Source organism: Adiantum capillus-veneris, chromosome 22 (genome assembly GCF_014529385.1).
Source record: "Adiantum capillus-veneris isolate H3 chromosome 22, ASM1452938v2, whole genome shotgun sequence".
Classification (NCBI taxonomy): domain Eukaryota; kingdom Viridiplantae; phylum Streptophyta; class Polypodiopsida; order Polypodiales; family Pteridaceae; genus Adiantum; species Adiantum capillus-veneris.
Genome location: NC_140952.1, coordinates 120,161,430 through 120,182,387, shown reverse-complemented (window position 1 = coordinate 120,182,387; position 20,958 = coordinate 120,161,430).

Here is a 20,958-nt window from a genome sequence, read left to right as displayed (position 1 = left end):
TTTGACAACCAATGGCCCTAGGGCCATAGTGAGCTATATTTGTCAATAAAAAACGCTATTTTCTCTATATTGGCACCATGTGGCTTGAAGGCCATAGGGTCCCCTCTATTCTATTAAGAGCCTCTCCATGCTCTATATTGGCACCCTTTTGCCTAAAGTCCGTAGGGTCCGTTCTATGCTAGTAAGAACCGATCTATGCTCTATATGGCACCCTGTATGCTAGAAACCACTATGAGGGTTTTTTGGCAACCTATGGCCCCAAGGCCATAGGGTGCTCTCTTTATGGCAATAGGGTTTGTTGTATACTAAGGAAAACTCTCCATGCTCTATACCTTGGCATCTTATGGCGGTTGTGCCATATGCTAATAAGAAACCACCATTTCTCTAGGTTTGTCTCCTATTGCTTTACGGCAACAAGGTGTCATGCTCCATGGCAATAATTTAAAAAAACCTAAATGCTCTACATTGACACCCTATGGCCCAGGGCCCAGCTACCCTAAACCCCTCTATGCTCTATGTTGACACCCTACGGCCCCAGGGCCACAAGGTGCCCTCTCTCTCTCTCTCTCTCTCTCTCTCTCTCTCTCTCTCTCTCTCTCTCTCTCTCTCTCTCTCTCTCTCTCTCTCTCTCTCTCTCTCTCTCTCTCTCTCTCTCTCTCTCTCTCGAATTTAAATTGTTAATTTGGCCTTATTATCAGTCCTCCCTCTCTCTCAGCTTCCTCTCCTCTGTTTGTCTCTCTTACTCTCCTTTCTCGCTCACTCCAAATAACTATTTTTCTCCCTCTTCTCATCTCTCCCCATTCATATAGCAGGCAGTCCCTTGTGAATTTTGGGCCTCAATATCTACCGGTTTTTACCTGTGGCATCGTCATTCAGGAACCCCCTACCACATCTCCTCTTTCTAGGACCTCTCTCACACCAACAAATGCGTTCAATACAAAGGTTAGTTCTTTTCTGTTTTTCTATTTTTTTGTTTTACTGTTTTATTGTTTTATTGTTTTTTTATAGAGAGCGGTAAATAATTTTTTTAAAAAAATTGAGCTTACCCATGAGGCACTGTTGTGTTTAAGAGAGAGGCATAGAGAGGGAGAGAGAAGGTGAAAGAGGCCGCACCACATGATGTTGCACGTTTGAGAGAGAGGCTCAGGGAGGCATTCCATGCCGTGAGATGTTGCACGCTTGAGAGGCGCACGGAGGGCGGCAAAGGGAGGCTATTCGTTCATCGAAGGGTAGCATGAGGTGCTGTTTGTTTGGGAGAAGAGGCGCAACAAGGGCGAGAGAGGGGGGGCTCTTTGTTCGAGGCGCTTCGAGGTGTAGAGAGGGCACACAGCAGAGGCGGCATATTTAAAAATACACTAAAAAACATTCAAAATTAGAGAATTTTTCCTCGAAAAAAGTGCGATATTTTTTTGTACAGTATTGATGGGGAGACTTGAAAACACATTTTGGAAAAATTTGGGGTAAGCAAAAAAATAAAATTATTTTGGCTTTTTTTTGCCACGTGCAATTGCGCACTAATTGCACGTGTTTTGAAAGTGTAAGTATACATGCAACATACATATATTTATATAAATAGTATTTAAACGAGGAGGCTATATACTAGAATTGGTTGCAAAGGTGCTGGTACGCATTTTCGAAGAGGCTTGTAAAGGTGCACATACGCAATTTGATCACACATTTGATCATGCGATACGTGCACACCGTTGTTTTCTATGTCCCTTCAAAGACGTAAACATATCATATGGACGTACATCCACGGGACTACTTGAGACACGGTGTCTAGATATAATCAATGGTTGTGGATACACCACATGGCATATGATCAATGAATGTGGATGCACCACGTGGCATATCGTGCGTCTCATACGTACCCCCTTGTGTCTTGGAAGGCTCTAGCTTTCTCAAATCACTATATATAGCACCCTATGGCCCAAAGTCCATAGGATGCATATATAGCTCACCACAAAACATGAATTGAGGAGACCTTGTGGTCATAAATCCATAAGATCTATATGTACTTAGCTAGAAACATCAACTATAGCACCCTATGGCCTTTTGTCCGTAGGATGTTCATAATATAGTCATCATGAAACACCTACATATAGGGCCCTATGGACCTAAGGCCATAGAATGTATATATATAATCATATCAATACACCTACATATAGCATCCTATGGACCTAAGTCCAAAGGATGTATACAAACTCATTGTGTCCCTAAGGCCACATGATGATATATACCCATCATGAGACAACTACATATAGCGCACTATGGCCCTCAATACAAAACACCTTGATAAAACATCATATAGACTAAAGGCCATATGATTTATATATACTCAACACAAAACACCTACATATAGTACCCTATGGTCGTAAGGCCATAGAATGTTATATACCCATCATGAGACAACGACATATAGTTCCCTATGCCCCTTAGACCATAGGATGTGTACATATGTATCGCGAAACACCTACATATATCATCCTATGGCCCTAAGGCCACAGGATGTTATATACCCATCATGAGACAACTACATATAGTGTCCTATGGCCCTTAGGCCATAGGATGTGTACAGTTGCATCGCGAAACACCTACATATAGCTCTATATTGTCCCTAAGGCCACAGAATGTTATATACCGATCGTGAGATAACTATATAGTTCCCTATGGCCCTCAGCCCATAGTATGTGTACATTTGCATCGTGAAACACCTACATATAGGGCCACATTATGTTATATACCCATCGTGAGATAACTACATATAGTGCCCTATGGCCCTCAGGCCATAGGATGTGTACAGTTGCATCTCGAAACACCTACGTATAGCTCTATATTGGCCCTAAGGCCACATGATGTTATGTACGCATCATGAGACAACTACATATAGTGCCCTATGGCCCTTAGGCCATAGGATGTGTACAATTGCATCGTGAAACACCTACATATAGCTGTATATTGGCCCTAAGGCCACAAAATGTTATATATCCATCATGAGATAACTACATATAGTGCCCTATGGCCTAAGGGCCATAGGATGTGTACAGTTGCATCACAAAACACCTACATATAGCATCCTATGGCCCTAAGGCCACAGGATGTTATATACCCATCGTGAGACAACTACATATAGTCCCCTATGGCCCTAAGGCCACAGGATGTATATTTACTCAACACAAAACACCTGCATAAAACATCATATGGACTAAAGTCCATATGTTTTATACATACTCAGTATGAACCACCTACATATAGAATCATATGGCCCTAAGTCCATAGGATTCAGTATACCCATCCTGAAACAACCACATATAGTGCCTTCTGTGTATATAATCATAATGAAACACCTACAATATATATCTTAACAAATATTTATTGAAACCTTCTTGCAGGTATGGATTTTAATCAAGGTGATAGAGTATGCATGTTTGTAGCCACACAAAAGGTTGCCCTTGGGAGTGTCTGTGAGACAAACCCAAATGCATATTCCTCAGGCATGCTTATTGGTGAAGGAAATGTATTGGTGTCAGTTGATTTGTGTTTTCAAAAGAAAGCACTTATTCCATTTCCAACAATGGATGCATTGACAGTGGGAGATGCTTTTCACAGTATTGTGAAATGGAGTTTTGGGTTGCTACAACATATGGATGAGATACACTACGAAGGGGTTTCTATGTCTGAGACTCACAAAGGAATGGGAGCATTCGAGGCACAGTCTGATGGAATGAGCTATATTGAGGTTTGGAAGGATAAGAGGGTTCAACTTTGGGATGAAAGCAAAACACATGTAGTGGCCGAAGGGGTTGTCATGTATGTGTGTCCATTTGATTCCGTGAACTTTGGTGTGATAGGTGAAGATAACATCGGTATTGGTATTGAAACATCCTATGCTTGTGAGGCTACTAGTTTTGCACAATTTGATGTATGGAGCATCAATCTAGTTTGTTGGCCTATCAAGAGAGTGACAACTATGGATGGAAAAGCGTTGTTACAATATGAGGATTTACAAGCTAGTGATGCATTACAAGATACATGCATTGAATCAGCTCATTTGGTAGAGCCTATTTCAAAAAAATGAAAATATTGCTTTATGAATAGGAAGCCAAAAATGTCTATGAAACCTTTTAAGAGATCTAATCAAGCATCCCTATCATCTATCCAACTTGTTTCAACCATAGATTGTTGTTCTATGAGGTGTTGTCAATATGCCAATAGAGATAAGGTCATGGCTATGCGCAATGAATTTTGGGGACAAAGTTTGCAAAATAGAACCAACTGTGTGTATGATACAATGTTGAGTGCTTGGCGTGAGAAAAAAACAACTACAAAGACTTGCTATGTATTTTCTTTTAATGGCAATGAGGTATGTAGTAGAGCTTGGTACGAAATTCATGGCATTCCAAAAACTTCATTTTATCGTTATCGTGAACAGTTTGAAAATGGGGTTCGACGCTCAATGCATGGTAATGATGGTGTCATAAGAAAAGGAAGAGACCATACAAAAATGGGAAGGGCATTGATGTGCTCTTTTGTAGATGAAAACTTAGAGAAAATGCCACATAAGAGTAGAACTATGGAAGATGGGACAAGAGAAACCTTGCTTGCAATACCAAACATGTACAAGCAAATAGACATCTTATATGATGTCAATAAAACACTTGAGATTATGTGTCTCAAGCCAATGTCTAGGGTTTGGAATATAGAGTTTGCTAATGTGACCTTGTCAAAAACAAGCTAGTTCTCAAAATGTGTTGTGTGTAGTCGGATAAAGTCTCAACTAGAGTCAACAAAGGATGATGAGCTAATTTCACGTTTGGAGGATGAACGTAAAATTCACATGATGCAACAAAAAATTATAGAAATGTGTACTACACCTGGCATAAGTTCTCGCAAATGCAAAAGGATAAGAACTTATGCATTATACATGATAAAATGGACCAAAAAAAGACAGCAATACCTAGATTGCGAGTGAACTCAAAAGACTATGCGAATGCATATCAGTTGCAAGTATCATTAACAGGTATGATAACACATGGGCATGGGCATGGGATGTATGGTCATTTCTCATTGAATGGTCTATGGCCTTCAGATCCAAATGCTACAATTGGTTCCCTTGCATTATGCATATAGAATTTGGAAAGAACAGAAAACCATGGGCTAGAAGATTTATGTCATGATGCTATGCCACGCAGCAATGTAACATTGTTCAATGCATTGAATTCAAGGATAGCTTTAGACCACCAAAATAGAATGATGAAAGAGTGTGAGAGGAATGCATCAGCAGCAGTAACACCACCGTTGGCTATTGAAGGATGTAATGGAGAGATTTCTAACTTTCAATCAGCCTCCTCTCAATGTGTTGTGGATACCATGTCCACTCCCGTGTTTCAAAAATTGCCTGAGAATCTTCTGCTACAGCTAGATAATTGGGCAGGGGAGAATAAGAATCGATATTTATTTGCATACTTATCCTTGCTAGTAGCAAAAGGTGTTTTCAAAACTGTGCATTTGGGATTCTTAATGGTGGGTCATACACATGAGGACATAGATGCAATGTTTAGCAGGTTCTCAGAGACATTACGAACAAGAATGACCTACACTTTTCCACATTTGATGGAACATTTTCAAAAATGTGAAAGTTCAGCTCCAGCACCATTTTTGGTGACGCAAGTTCCTGACTTCAAATCCTTGTTAAAGGGCACACGTGTGATGGACAAGATGCTCTTGTTGGACACTCTAAGCCACTTTAATTTTGTTTCTTTATGCAAGGTGAAATCCCAGTAAATGTAGTACAAAATTCACCCCAAATCACCTGATTGGATGCCGAGGGAGTCAGGAATTGAGTTGTGGAAAAAAGATGATTAAGGGAAACCAAAATTGCCAGTACGTTGTCCAGATGTGGTTCCTCTAGCAGACTATGTGAGGGATAGTCCGCTTTTTAATCAAGGGATTAAGACATATCTTGAATTTTGGAAAAGATGGACTCTACTAAAGTTAAAGGAGCACGATTCTACAAAGTACATGGAGCAAGTTATTATTTATTGGCAAAAAATAATTAGTGAGCTTGAAACAACCAACCAATAAACAAATTGGTGAATACACATCATTTTGGCCAAAGACTACAGGGAGTCATCGAATGCAACAAATAGAGGAAGACACAGATGAGTTTCAAGGATATGAAGAATTGAATGATCACTCTGTTGGTCCTCAAAGTGCAAGGGCATAGGAAGATTTTAGGCCTCAAATTGATGTAAGGAAAGGGGATTTTGTTCTTGTGACCCGCAGATCCAGAATATTTGATATGGCTAGAAGTTGCGGAGTCAGATGTTGATGTAGACAACTCATCTCCTAACTACAAGAAAGTTTTCATTCAATATTGGGCACCAAAACATCGGAAAAAAAATCCCACAATCCAAGAACAATATGAGGATTGTTGGAAAAAGAATTGGTGCTGCAATCTTGCTGACCCAAAGCGTTGGGAGTGTGTTGATGCAGTTGTGTGGTCATGGACTCCAAGGGGTGGAAGACTTGCAGAAGCAATTAAAATCCCACCCAACGTTGTGGGGAAAGCACAAGATAGCTTAATAACAGAAATTGAATAGCATTTCATTTTCTTATATTGTTTTTCTTGCTATCCGTGTCTATGTATGTTTTATAAAGTATCAATTAACACCAACATGAAAATAAAATTTTGGATGGAAAAAAAAAGGTGTTTCTCAACGCCACCATTTTCTTGAGAATCTATCTCTTTGTCTAATGTAGCACAAGTCCTCAAGACAAGTCCCAAAATAAATGAAATTTTCCCGAATCAAATGGGAAATAGGAATCCATAGGCATTGAAATCAGTCCCAAAGATGTGGAATTTTCCCATTTTATCTAAAAGAGTGTTAGAGTCAATGTCATTGTCTTTGGGACTTTCCTTTGGCACAGTAGGTGTGGCTTTGTGTTCTTTGGTTGATGCCTGCTCTTTCCACGTCTCGAAGTACACTTGCGGGCAGCAGCTTGGTTCACTCTCACGGGCCCGGCACTTCATTTTGAGCTATCTTCCACCAGCAGGATGGTAGTGATGCAGGGGGGGCAACCTACACTCCAGCCTGCCAAACAGGAGTGGTGCAGTGCGAGAGAGGAGTGCTGGGAGCTCATCAGTGGCTTGACACTCTGGTTCATCTGGCGGGCCCATTGTTTCCACATCTTTGAGGATCGCCCTACACCATCAGCAGAGACTGTTCGCGATCTTTGGCTAGAGCTAATCCACACTCTGAGAGGACAACTTGAGAGACTCCAGGGAAGCTCCGACCGCATGCGAGAGCGTAGAGAGGCCCTCCATCAACTCTGGCATCCCGGGACTTTTTTCACCATGGCCCAGGGTGTACCCAGATGGCACTACCGTCCACCTGTGTGGCTTTTCCCTCCTTTCATTTCTTGATTTAGCCTCATTGTACATATGTTGGCTTTTTATTGGGAGAGTCTCCCCTTCATGGTTGTTGTAGCCCTCTCTTGAAGAGGTGGTTGTAGCCCTGTGGCTAGTTTCATTAACTAATAGAAGGATCTTTTTCTCGGGGAAAAAGTTAATAACCCTTACTACTCCCTGTTCGTCACTAACCAGCTTGGTCAAAAATGTTGATTAATAAGTCCCTATAAAGGACTTCAAACAAAACCATATACATTCCTAATCTAGCCAGTTTAATAAAACTATGCATGACCCTCATTAACTTCTCATTGAGTCACATGCATTAAAGAAACAAAGTTTGTTAAAAACTTAAAATAACAACTGGAAGTGAAACACCTGTTAAGTCTTTCTTTAAATTGCTTCACTTCAGACTGCATCCCCAGATACAGCTTGATTGCAAGGTTTCCAGTTTTTGAGACCTTAAAAATTGTACAAAGCTTGTAAAATTAACTTGAAAACCCCTGTTGAATGATTCAATCATGGCTGATATTGGTATTTTTGGAATCATAAGCAGAGCTTTACTACGGGTAGTAATTTTCAGAATCACAATCCGATAGAAACTGGAAAAGTTACAGGTTCTGGAAGGTTACACTAGGAATTCAATTAATTAATAAAAATTGGATGGTTTCAATAATTATTATTAACAAAGACTTTCTTATCCTAAGGTTCTAGAATTAACTGATATTCCAATTTTCATCATTAAAAATCAGTAAAAACAACCAAAATCGATTCTGGAAGCTGTGCGGGTAGTGTGGAGCTGTGGGGAACCTGCCAGAAATAGAAATAGCAGCAGTTGGCGCTACCTTGAAGCTAGGGACTGCTTGAGTTGTCAAAACCTTCCAGAAACTTCCCGGGGCCCAGAAAAACTATAAAAAGATCCCCTTTCCTTCATAAAAATTTAGACTCGGAGCCTTGACACACTCTCTCTCATCTAGAGAGACCGCTACACAGAAATCACTAGAGATTAAGCTCTAGTTGGTTAAATTAAATGGTAATTAGCTTAATCCTTCTTAATTAGCAAAGCTAAGTTAATCTATTTTCTTAATAAATTAAAGATTAATCCTATGTATACTCAAGAATCCTCTCTTAATTAAATATTCTCTGCTGATTGTTGTAATTAAGCTTAGGGATATTAAGCTAATTAATTATTATATCATATTAGGGCTAAAATTATCCATATTAACCATAAATTAATGGAAAATATATTCATTAATTTTAGATTAAGTTGAGATAATTATCAGAGCTGTATTAGACTGTCATTAAGATAGGAAAATTATCTTATAGCTTTTTGAGTAATTTTCATAATTAATTAAGCAGAACTACACTATTCTTTAAAGAAAAATAAAGGGGAAAAAAATCAAACTGATTCAACCTTTAAGTTAACATTACATTCGTAAGGCTAGGAAGGATAAATTGGTTGTAAATGGAAGGTAACTTCCACGAAACCAACGAGCAATGATTGTAAATAGGAAAGAAATGATTGGGTTATGATTGATTGACCTAGGAAAGAACTGTTTGACCATCCTTAAGACAGCTTGTCTCAAGACACCTCTGATTCCTTGGAAATATTTTACTCCACGTAATGAGTAATGATGGCGATTCCGCCATGGATGAGTCGGTTTCCTCAGCGCACATGGAGTCTTTACCCCGTGTTTGTTTGTGTTTGTAGATATTACTTGAGATTTCAAGTTTATCCTAGAGAAACCGCCCGGTTGTATGAGCAACCGGTTGGCATATGGGCGCCTGGACTTTGGGTGATGGCTTTTTCCACCCTGGTTTTTATAAATAAGGAATGGGTGTCATTTTTTCACCCCTGTATAGGTGGTTTTGAGACAAGCCAGTACTGGTCAGAGATATTGTTTGTTGCTGAAAGAATGTCTTCAATACTGTTTTCAAAGGTTGTCTTAATAAAATCCAGTTGTGAAAGTTAAAATAAATCATTGTTTTAATTATAAAAATAATGTGGTAGCAATTAAATAACAAAGGAATCATGTGTGAGTGCGGGGTGGTAAGTGGGGATTGACTAAGGTTGTCAATCATGGAAGGGTGGACCTCATTAGTCAGGTAACTATCCATTCCCACACACTAAAACGTGTAGAAACTTCTTCACTTGGAATAGGAATCCACCAACAGTTGTGCCCTCACATATGTTAGGGGGAAAAAAGCATTGGCTAAGGAGACCATAATCTGAATGATGAAGTTATAGGGCCGGATTTGTTTTTGTGTGGTCCCGTTTCCACTGCGAGACAAAACTAGTCTCTTTCTAGGGCTATAAACCTAAACCATTGTCAATGGTAAGGGTGAATTCCTTGGAATTTTTCTTGTTTAAGGACTCTGACTTAGTAGGCCTAGAGACCTATGAATGGTACCATCCCGTTTTTGGTGTCGGCGGGATTGGGGACCTTACAAGTGGTATCTGAGCATGGTTTAATAAGGTCCTGACCTTAGGAGGGAAAAAGTTGAAAAAATAGGCACAAGTTATATTGCATTTTTAATTATGGTATATTGTGAAATGAGAATTTCCCTATTAATACAAGAAAATATCCACCAAGCTTACCGAAAGTTTGTGATTTTCAACATCATGTTCAAGGCTGCTTGCAGCTCCAATAACTTTGTACTTCGCAAGAGCATCATGCAATTATTAGATGTAATGTTTTCCCCTCCTCCTACATGGGAAATCAGCTGGTCACAATTTGGCGGAATTTTCCTGATTGATGGAGGATAGGTAGAAGGTTTGGCACTCAATTTGAAAAGACTCAAGTGGGCAAAAACACTTCGGACCATCAGAGTTTTCTTTTTCAGTGGGACCAAATATCTAGATCAGACCATTATTATAGATGGGGTAGAAGTGTCACAAAATCAATGGGTATATGATCAGGTAGCCAAAGTAATATACCCAGGTAGGATCAGGCCCATGAGGGTAGGCCCAAAATTTAGGGGACCAAAAGATGTCATATTTTTTGATCCCCTCTCAGACCCACCAGTGGTGGTGAAGAGGATGTTGATTTAGAGAGTTACACATTGTATATAGCATGAGTCCATCTTGTATATAGAATGATTCAATCTTGTACATAGTATGAGCCAGTGTTGTATTAACCCTTGTATATACCATGGTTTTATGACATGCTTGTGTAGTTTAATTGAGATGGTGATAATGATTGTCGGATTTCTATTTTCATTCAAAATTCTAAAAGTATATAGAGTAGAAAACTTGCATAACAAAACAAAAGTAGTGTTAACACTAAAAGATTTTCATTAATTACAAACCGAGGGAAACTCAAAAAGTCTCTACACTCCCACCCAGGAAAAGAAACTACTGTTAAAACAAGTTCAACTCCCAACTTTCAAGGGAGAGGGAACCAACTTATAATGTGATGACGAAGCCTGGCTCGACGCCATGGATGATTATTTCTTGGCAGCAGGAACTGCTTCAGAAAATCAGGCAATGTTAGGAATGTTTCGACTCACCAGAGATGCAAAACTCTGGTGGAAACAATACTGTAAAGATAACCCTTCCATTTGTCCCTCCTGGGAAAGAATGAAGCAGGAATTGAAAGAAAGATATCCTCCTCCAGATCACCAAGCTATTAAAATGAATGAATTCTTCTCCCTCAAACAATTAGGGCTTACTTTGGAAGAGTATTACACCAAATATGTATCTTTACGAAGTTATGCACCACCAATGACTATGGAACAACAGATTGCTCGTTTCTATCAAGATCTAAACAAACCTGTAAGTACCCACTTCGAAGCTATGAGACCCATCTCTATTCAAGATGCTCTTCTAAGAGCTAAACCACTTGCAACTGAAGCAAACCCCCCTACAAGAAGCTATTACAACTACAATAACTTCAGAGAAAGAGCAAGGGGAAATTACAACCAAGGAAACCAACGAAGGGAAGTGTCAGCTGCTGCAGCCACTATAGAGCAGACTTTTCCAAACATCAGATGCTATGGATGCAATAGAATGGGACACTACAGGAGTCAATGCCCTGAGGGGAAAAATCCCCGAGTTGCTTCCGGAACCACTCCTCAGACTCAGATAGGACAAGAAAATAATGAAAGAGGTAGAGGAAATAGAGGATGAGGCAGAGGAAGAGGTAGAGGAGCCAGAGCTTATGTTGCAGTAGGAGAGCTACCTTGCTGGATGCGGAAGATGAAAGAGCTACTCTTTTTGCTGCCATTGATAACCCTGGAGCTCAGCAATAGTATGTTGTCATCCAAACCACTGCAAACAGAGAAGGTGAAAAATTTGAACTACTTATAGATTGTGGCAACACTCACTCATTTCTCTCCCCTAAATGTTTAAGGAAACTTAAATTGAGCCAATATCCCACCAAGAAATTAGTGGTAGAACTAGAAAATGGGAAAGAGGTTCTATCTCAATTTACACTTGGGGAAGTTGAGTTTGAACTAGGAGGAACCCTTACTTCATCTTACTTTCGGACTTTACCAGTAGGAATCTATGATGGCATTCTAGGAATGGATTGGTTAATAAAAAATAAAGCCCAAATTCATTGTGCTCAAGGGAACTTAACCTTCAAAAATCACTTAGGTGAAGAAACATTAGTACAAGGATCAAATGGGAAGCCTAAGGCTCATTTAGTTAAGGCTAGTCGACTTCTGAAGGGGTTACGCAAGGGGCAACAGATCTTTGTAGTAAAACTTAATAAGGCAGATGATTCAAGGGACAACACAAATCTAGAATGGCTTAAGGAATTTTTGGATATATTTCTAGAAGATCTCTCAAATTTACCTCCTCCAAGGGATATAGACCACAAAATAGAAACCTTTCCAGGTAGTGAACCACTTTCAAAAAGACCCTACGAAATGTCCCTCCCTGAAGCTATTGAATTAGAAGAACAGCTTCGCCAGCTTATTGAACAAGGATTCATAAGACCAAGTATTTCACCTTGGGGAGCGCCTATTCTATTCCAAGAGAAGAAGGATGGATCTTTACGACTCTGCATTGATTATAGGGGACTTAACCAAGTATCGGTAAAGAATAAGTATCCTATTCCTCGCATCGATGAATTGCTTGATAGATTACATGGAGCCAAGGTATTCACAAAAATTGATCTCAGATCAGGCTACCATCAAATCCAGATTAAGGAGGCAGATATTTACAAAACTGCTTTCAACACCCGGTATGGGCATTATGAGTTCATCGTGATGCCTTTTGGTCTTACAAATGCTCCGAATACTTTTAACCGTCTCATGTAGGATATATTCAGAGAATATCTCGATGATTTTGTGTTGGTGTTTTTCGACGATATCCTAGTATATTCCAAGGATGAAAAAGAGCATGAAGGCCATGTATGTAAAGTACTTCATCTTCTACGCCAACATCAGTTACATGCCAAGATGAGTAAATGTGTGTTTTTTATGCACGAAGTTAGTTATCTTAGTTTTATAATAAACCCTGAAGGAATTCAGTTGACCCCGCAAAGATTAAGGATATAATAGACTGGTCACAACCCAAAACGGTCAGTGAGATTCGAGGATTTTTGGGCATTACAGGATGGTATAGAATCTTTGTCAAAGACTATGCAGTCATCACCGCACCCTTGACGCAACTACTTAAAAAGACAACCAAAACTTAAAAAGAACAGGAGGATTGTTTCCTCAAACTAAAACAAAATCTCACATCAGTCCCTGTACTCAAACTTCCTGACTTCACTCAAGAAATTGAAGTAGTAACAGATGCCAGCGGTCTTGCTATAAGAGGAGTATCCACGAGCTGAATTATCCAACTCATGATCTGGAACTCCTAGCTATCATCCATGCTCTAAAACTCTGGAGGCACTATCTTCTAGGAGGGAAGTTCCAGTTAATCACCGATCATCAGATTTTAAAATGGATTTTCTCTCAAGCAACACTCAACATGAGGCAGAGAAGATGGATAGAACTCTTACAGGAATATGATTTTGAAATAAAATATAAACCAGGGAAAGAGAATGTGGTTGCTGACGCTCTTCGCTGTAAGGTTTTTCTTGGGGCTATTTCCACAGTCGACAATCCAATCCTAAACAAGGTTAAGGAAGCTTCCCTGGAAGATAAGGATTATCAAAAACTTCTACAGGTTATCAATCAACAGGATCTGAAAGAGAAAGAGAAAGACGGAATCAAGGATTATTCACTTGAGGATGGGCTTCTCTATTATAAGTATCGGCTTTACATTCCTAAGAATCCAACAGGAAGGACACAACACTCCAGTTGTCGGCCATCCTGGTTATGCAAAGACCCTTAATGCCATAAGGAAAAGCTATTTCTGGCCAAGAATGAAAGGAGATATACTTCACTACATCAGACAATGTCTTTCCTGTCAAAGGATTAAGGCTGAACGAGTAATGATGCCAGGAAAACTTCAACCTCTAGACATTCCTCAAATGAAGTGGGAACTCATTAGAATGGATTTTGTAACAGGCCTTCCCACTGTTCAAGGGGGTTACAACTCCATTATGGTGGTAGTGGATATGCTAACTAAAGTATCCCATTTGATGCCTGTAAAAACAACTTACACTGCATCAGACATAAGCCGTCTATTTATCAGAGAGATCTTCAGATTACACGGACTTCCTAAGAGAATAGTCAGTGACAGAGATGCAAAATTCACTTCAAAATTTTGGAAAGCTTTATTTGAATCCTTAGGTACCCACCTATGTTTTAGTACATTCTATCACCCTCAGACAGATGGCCAGACGAAAAGAGTGAATCAAGTTATTGAAGACATCCTTAGAGCCTATTGTAGTAGAGAACCCCGGAAATGGATCCAATTTCTTCCTCTGGTGGAATTCGCCTATAACTCATCCTTTCATAAAAGCATTGGGATGTCACCATTTAATGCTCTTTATGGGCATGAATGTATATCACCCGTAAAATTTTTTGACCCTACTACAAGAGTAGAAGCTTCAAAGCAAATGTTGGAGGAGATGGATGCCCAAACCAAAGCCATAAAACAAGACATTCAGGCAGCCAAGGACCGCCAAAAACAATATGCTGATAAAAAACGGTCTGATTGGTTTTTCAAACAAGGGGATAAAGTATTCCTTAGGGTACGGCAAAAGAGAAGCACTTTATCCTTGGGAAAATACAAAAAACTAAGCCCGAGATATTGTGGACCTTATGAAGTGATTAAAGTAATCAGTGATCAAGCTTACAAACTAAAACTACCTGAGCACCTCAAGGTCCATAATGTATTCCATATCAGTCTTCTAAAACCCTACATCCCAAATCCCAATCACACTCTAGATGACGAACAAATTGTGATGCAGAAGCAGGGAATTCTTGAACTCCAACCAGATTGTATTCTCGACACTAGGGAAAGGAGTCTACGAAACAGAGTTATCAGAGAACATTTAGTAAAATGGAAAGACTACCATACTGAAGACGCCACCTGGGAGGATGAAGTATCACTTCGCAAAGATTTTTCCAATTTTGGTTGAGATGAGGACATCTCAATTCCTTAAGTTGGGGTGATTGTAAGGTTTCCAGTTTCTGAAACCTTAAAAATTGTACAAATCTTGTAAAATTAACTTGAAAACCACTGTTGAATGATTCAATCATGGCTGATATTGGTATTTTTGGAATCATAAGTAGAGCTTTACTACGGTTAGTAATTTTTAGAATCAGAATCCAATAAAAACTGGAAAAGTTACGGGCCCTGGAAGGTTACACTAGGAATTCAATTAATTAATAAAAATTGGATGGTTTCAGTAATTATTATTAACAAAGACTTTCTTATCCTAAGGTTCTAGAATGAACTAATATTCCAATTTTCATTATTAAAAATCAGTAAAATCAACCCAAATCAATTTTGGAAACTGTGGGGGCAGTGTGGAGCTGTGGGGAACTTGCCAGAGACAAAAATAGCAGCAGTTGGTGCTACCTTGAATCTGGGGGCCTGCTTGAGGTGTCAAAACCTGCCAGGAACTGCCTGGGGCCTAGAGAAACTATAAAAAGACCCCCTTTCCTTCATAAAAATTTAGACTTGGAGCCTTGACACACTCTCTCTCATCTAGAGAGATTGCTATGCAGAAATCCCTAGAGTTTAAGCTCTAGTTGGTTAAATTAAACGGTAATTAGCTTAATCCTTTTTAATTAGCAAAGTTAGGTTAACCTATTTTCTTAATAGATTAAAGATTAATCCTATGTATACTCAAGAATCCTCTCTTAATTAAATATTCTCTGTTGATTTTTGTAATTAAGCTTAGGGATATTAAGCTAATTAATTATTATATCATATTAGGGTTGAAATTATCCATATTAATCATAAATTAATGAGAAATGTATTAATTAAGTTTAGATTAAATTGAGATAATTATCAGAGCTGCATTAGACTATCATTAAGATAATAGAATAATCTAATAATTTTTTGAGTAATTTTCATAATTAATTAAGCAAAATTACACTATTTTTTAGAGAAAAAGAAAGAGAAAAAATAATCAGATTGATTCAAAATGGTTTGAGTTATTTATTAGAGGTTAATGACATGTTAGAGAACCCATGATAATTTTGTTAACCTCAGATAATTAATTTACTTACTTACTTTAGCTGAATTACTCTATTTTTAGGACCAATTAAAAGAGGGAAATTAACAAATTGATTCAGAATGCTTTGATTTATTTAGCAGAGGTTAATTACATTTTAGGAAACCCTTTATAATTATGTTAATCTCAGATAATTAATTTACCTAATTACTTTAGCTGAATTACTCTATTTTTAGATCAATTTAAAAGGGGAAATTTACAAATTCATTCAAAATACTTTGAGTTATTTACCATAGGTTAATTACATATAAGGAAACCCGTGATAATTATTTGAACCTTAGATAATTAATTTACTTAATTACTTTAGTTGAATTACTCTATTTTTAGGACAAATTAAAAAGGGGAAATTGACAGATTGATTCAAAATGCTTTGAGTTATTTTTTAGAGATTAATTACATGTTAGGAAACCCATGATAATTATGTTAACCTCAGATAATTAATTTACCTAATTATTTTAGCAGAATTACACTTTTTTTAGGACAAATTAAAAGGGGGAATTTGACAAATTGATTCAAAATGCTCTGAGTTATTTATCAGAGGTTAATTACATGTTAGGAAACTCTTGATAATTATGTTAACCTTAGATAATTAGTTTATCTAATTATCTCAATAAAATTACATTGTTTTTAGGAGAAAACTAGTAAATTCATCCAGAACCTTTGATATAATTATCAAACGTAGAACAAACCTTGAGGAAGCCATGATAAATACCCCAACCTCAGATAAATAGTTTAAACACTTATTTTCATTAAAAGTAACTGATTCTGTGTATAGAATAGAGATACAAAATTAGTAAATGAATTTATCCAAAATTAGTAAACGAATTTATCTACTTACCAAATAAATACCTGAGGTTCAAAATCACTATTGAAGGTTGGAAAAATTACCTCAGCATAAATGGTTGGTGTAACAAATTATTATTAGTAAAATTTTGCTTAAATCAGACTATAAGTATTGGAGGGAAAGGTTATAAATCAAATTTATGAAAATTCCTAAAGATAGAATATATCAAATTACAATTAGGGTGAGTAGTCCATTAGCCGATAGGAATTATAATTTACTAAGGTTAAATATAAAATATTCATGGAAAATAGACTAAGGAGAAACCTAGTTAAATAGCTTCCTAATTAAATGGTAATTATGGGAAATTACTTATAGAATAAGGAAGTTAAAGGAGGAATATCTCATCCAATTAACTATCAAGGATACCTACTTACTCCAAAAATCCTTATTTTTTGGTAAAAAGGAAGAAATGAGATTATTCGATCAAACCTCTAATCAATTAAGTCTTTTTATAAGGCTGCCGATATGGCTTCAAAGAGAACCTAGGGAAATCCTCTTACCGAGGAAGAGGATATTAGCAACAAAAGAAATAAAGCCACTAATGACCATGAGGCTGGGCCTAGCCATAGGCCAACGGAGTAAAGTCTGCGGGCTCCAGCGTAGCAGCACATGGACGAGTAGTCCTAGGTGGATTTCTATTTTGTTCACTTAAAATCTTTTAAAGTTTATTTTTAAGTTAACATTGCATACGTAAGGCTAGGAAGGATAAACTGGCTCTAAATGGAAGGTAACTTCCATGAAACCAACGAGCAATGATTGTAAATAAGAAAGAAATGATTGGGTTATGACTGATTGACCTAGGAAACAACTGTTTGACCATCCTTAAGACAGCTTGTCTCAAGACACCTCTGATTCCTTGGAAATATTTTACTCCATGTAATGAGTAATGATGGCGATTTCGCCATGGATGAGTCGGTTTCCTCAGTGCGTGTGGAGTCTTTACCCCGTGCTTGTTTGTGTTTGTGGATATTACTTAAGATTTCAAGTTTATTCTAGAGGAACCGCCGGGTTGTATGGGAAACCGGTTGGCGTATGGATGCCCGGACTTTGGGTGATGGCTTTTCCCACCCCGGTTTTTATAAATAAGGAATGGGTGTCGTTTTTTCACCCTTGTGTAGGTGGTCTTGAGACAAGCCAGTACTGGTCAAAGATATTTCAGAATGACAGTACCTTCTCTTAATTCTAAAGATGTTTGCTGAAAGAATGTCTTCAATACTGTTTTCAAAGGTTGTCTTAATAAAATCCAATTGTGAAAGTTAAAAGAAATCATTGTTTTAATTATGAAAAGAATGTGGTAGTAATTAAATAACACAGGAATCATGTGTGAGTACGGGGTGGTAAGTGGGGATTGACTAAGGTTGTCAATCATGGACGGGTGGACCTGATTAGTCAGGTAACTATCCATTCCCGCACACTAAAACGTTTAGGAACTTCTTCACTTGGAAGAGGAATCCACCAACGGTTGTGCCCTCACATATGTTAGGGGGGGGAAAGCGTTGGCTAAGGAGACCATAATCTGAATGATGAAGTTATAGGGCCGAAATTTTTATCTATTTATTTTTTATCTTTCTAAATTAAACAATTACTACCTAATCTAACCTGTTATCTCTTCATCATAGAGATAAAATGATATGGTTGATAACTCCTTATTCCCACAAAATCTTGCAATATGTCCTATCACACAATAATATTTATACCGAGATTGTCTCTTTTCATATATTTTGCTATTCTCGATTTCTATCAAACCTTTCTAGGCTCTATTGAAAACCTTGTGTGGCCATTTGGTCTCCTAATATTTCTATTATCCTCTCCTCTCTCTGTTTTATCTCCTTCTTGCATATGTGCAATATATTGTCTAATCGCATTCCCTAAAATGATTGCATTTACTTGAAATTCATATCTAATATGTCTCTTACATTTTTTACCATCACCACTAATGTGTTTATTGTGATTTTCTCTCAATCTCTCAAGTTCATTCAAAGATAAAGTTTTTTCTATATTTAACTCCTCACAATCATGTCTGGTCTCAAAAGTAGAAGAACCTAACTCAATTTCAATTTGGAATGCTCATATGCAAAGTGCTTTGTACATGCATCCTTACAAGTAAGTATACTTTCTATGCTATATTCCATCAAAAGAGAAGTACAACTCTCTTCTTTACTATAGCACACACCACTTAATTCATAGGGTACTAAAGTTTCAAAATAAGTTTGTTGAAATATTTGTAAATTCTCCCTATCAAGAGACACTTCTAACGAGGCTTGTCTTTTCTTGATATCTATCAATGTAGCTACGTTATCATCCACTAGCTCTCTTTCCTCTTTGCACACTTCTCCTAATAATCATGGATTCTCAATAGAAATATCTAATTGGTTAGTGATGGATTTACTAGTATTATTGGTACAATGATCACTATTAACCTTGGATGTTACAGTTTCACTCTCATACGGCCTCTCATCATTGCAAAGGACTTGGGATCCTAATCCTTACACTCATTAAACTCCTCTTTCATTACCCTAATATACTCACTCATAGTTTCCACTTCCTTAGCATGAGATCTACGTTCTTCCTCTAAAATCCAACAAGTTTCATATGTTTGTTCTTTTAATTGAAATATATCATTTTGAATAAATCTACTTTCTAACATTGCTAACTCTTAATATTATGTCTAGCTTCCATAAAATGTTGTCCATTTTCTATCTTTATTCTAGTCAATTTTTGTCAAATTTGAGCGAAAGCCTCATTGTTTTAGTAATTCTACTTGAATAGCGTTTGCTTCTTCAAGTGCACTAGGATCTCCTACACACCCTTTAAAATACCTAGGTCTACTTCCACCAACTTATGTTCTTCTTTGTTTGTTCTTATAACATGCTAGCACCAACAAGTAATTAAAAGTTTCTTATATGCACTAATTGATGGCATTTGACTAAGAAATTCTAACAGCAAACTCAAGATCATCAAGACCAAGGTTCAAGTATGCAAAGTCTATGCACTACGATAACCCAAAGTCTATTTAAGACTTGCCTTTTTCGGCAGCCGCACCAAAAATGACTAAGCCTTCCAAGTATTTACTAACATAGTCCAGCTATATCTAATCTATACTCTCTCAAATCTACTAAAACCCTGTACAAAACACATAGTAATGCATTGAAGACTCCACTTTTACAAATATTTCTTTCCACCAACAATAATCACAAATATATTCAATATCTCAATGCCTCATTTCAAACACAATTCTTTATCACAACAACCATAGACACCATATTGCACCTCCAAACTGACATATAAATTTGACAATAAAAAAACCAATATTTTTACTTTGCACAATCAAAATTCACTCTCACTTTCCCAATACTCTTGCTCTTTGACATAATACACAAATGAATGTTGAAATAATTGCATTCAAATCATTAATTGTTTTGCAAATTTTTGCTTCTGCCCAATCCAATGCTTTTACTATGCAATATTTTCTCAATTTAAATCTCTAGCAAACACTCATACTAATGCAAAATCATAAACACATGCAAGTCTGATTTATGTTCCAAATTTCATGCTTAATATTCAAATCTCATTGTTTATTGAATAATCTTATGTTTGCCTTATTTATATCTCAAAATATAAACCAACCTTTTACTACTTTGAATCTTCTTGTCATGATTTGCTTTTTATGAATCAGCCTTTGGGAGCGTACATTATCTGTGTATTTCCTTGTTTCTCTCCCTCTGTTTCTTGTTCTCTCTACATATCAACATGATATCTGAGTGGTAACGACGATCACACGACGATTCAACTCATCGTGAAAAGAGAGTATGTGTATGCCATTTGCTTATAAGTTTCACAATTGCTACAAAATTTATTTTCAAGGATTGATTCTTTTTTATAGCGATTATTTTGTGCTAAGAGAAGTATAGCTAGTATTTTGTGTAGCATTTATTGCTCATTGATGCGGTGAATCATTGAGTATATTTACTTGATGATTTGTATTTGGACACCCTCGACTTCATCACAATTTTTTATGATTTTTTGATCAAAATTTGGAAAAACAAGAAAGCGCAATGGATCATAGCACCATTAGTAATTTGGAAAGAAATTTTTTGTCTACTTGTGCTCTTTGA